Consider the following 1,761-nt stretch of genomic DNA (forward strand, 5'->3'; position numbering starts at 1 on the left):
TCCAATATATCAATCTTTATGTCTCGACCATTTCGAGACTCCTCATCATGTCTGTGATCACATCCAGGACTCCGAACAACCTTCGGTACATCAAAACACAAAAACCCTAATTACGATCGTCACCGAACTTTAAGCGTGCGGACCCTACGGGTTCGAGAACTATGTAGACATGACCGAGACACGTCTCCGGTCAATAACCAATAGCGGAACCTGGATGCTCATATTAGCTCCTACATATTCTACGAAGATCTTTATCGGTCAGACCGCATAACAACACACGTTGTTCCCTTTGTCATCGGTATGTTACTTGCCCGAGATTCGATCGTCGGTATCTCAATACCTAGTTCAATCTCGTTACCGGCAAGTCTCTTTACTCGTTCCATAATACATCATCCCGCAACTAACTTATTAGTTGCAATGCTTGCAAGGCTTGAGTGATGTGCATTACCGAGAGGGCCCAGAGATACCTCTCCGACAATCGGAGTGACAAATCCTAATCTCGAAATACGCCAACCCAAAAAGTACCTTCGGATACACCTGTAGAGCACCTTTATAATCACCCAGTTATGTTGTGACGTTTGGTAGCACACAAAGTGTTCCTTCGGTAAACGGGAGTTGCATAATCTCATAGTCATAGGAACATGTATAAGTTATGAAGAAAGCAATAGCAACAAACTAAACGATCAAGTGCTAAGCTAACGGAATGGGTCAAGTCAATCACATCATTCTCCTAATGATGTGATCCCGTTAATCAAATGACAACTCATGTCTATGGTTAGGAAACATAACCATCTTTGATCAACGAGCTAGTCAAGTAGAGGCATACTAGTGACACTCTGTTTTGTCTATGTATTCACACATGTATTATGTTTCTGGTTAATACAATTCTAGCATGAATAATAAACATTTATCATGATATAAGGAAATAAATAATAACTTTATTATTGCCTCGAGGGCATATTTCCTTTAGTCTCCCACTTGCACTAGAGTCAATAATCTAGATTACACAGTAATGATTCTAACACCCATGGAGCCTTGGTGCTGATCATGTTTTGCTCGTGGAAGAGGCTTAGTCAGCGGGTCTGCAACATTCAGATCCGTATGTATCTTGCAAATTTCTATGTCTCCCACTTGGACTAAATCCCGAATGGAACTGAAGCGTCTCTTGATGTGCTTGGTTCTCTTGTGAAATCTGGATTCCTTCGCCAAGGCAATTGCACCAGTATTGTCACAAAAGATTTTCATTGGACCCGATGCACTAGGTATGACACCTAGATCGGATATGAACTCCTTCATCCAGACTTCTTCATTTGCTGCTTCCGAAGCAGCTATGTACTCCGCTTCACATGTAGATCCCGCCACGGCGCTTTGTTTAGAACTGCACCAACTGACAGCTCCACCGTTCAGTAAAAACACGTATCCGGTTTGCGATTTAGAATCGTCCGGATCAGTGTCAAAGCTTGCATCAACATAACCATTTACGATGAGCTCTTTGTCACCCCATATACGAGAAACATATCCTTAGTCCTTTTCAGGTATTTCAGGATGTTCTTGACCGCTGTCCAGTGATTCACTCCTGGATTACTTTGGTACCTCCCTGCTAGACTTATAGCAAGGCACACATCAGGTCTGGTACACAGCATTGCATACATGATAGAGCCTATGGCTGAAGCATAGGGAACATCTTTCATTTTCTCTCTATCTTCTGCGGTGGTCGGACGTTGAGTCTTACTCAACTTCACACCTTGTAACACAGGCAAG

This window comes from Triticum urartu, chromosome 3 (genome assembly GCF_003073215.2).
Source record: "Triticum urartu cultivar G1812 chromosome 3, Tu2.1, whole genome shotgun sequence".
NCBI classification, from domain to species: Eukaryota; Viridiplantae; Streptophyta; class Magnoliopsida; order Poales; family Poaceae; genus Triticum; species Triticum urartu.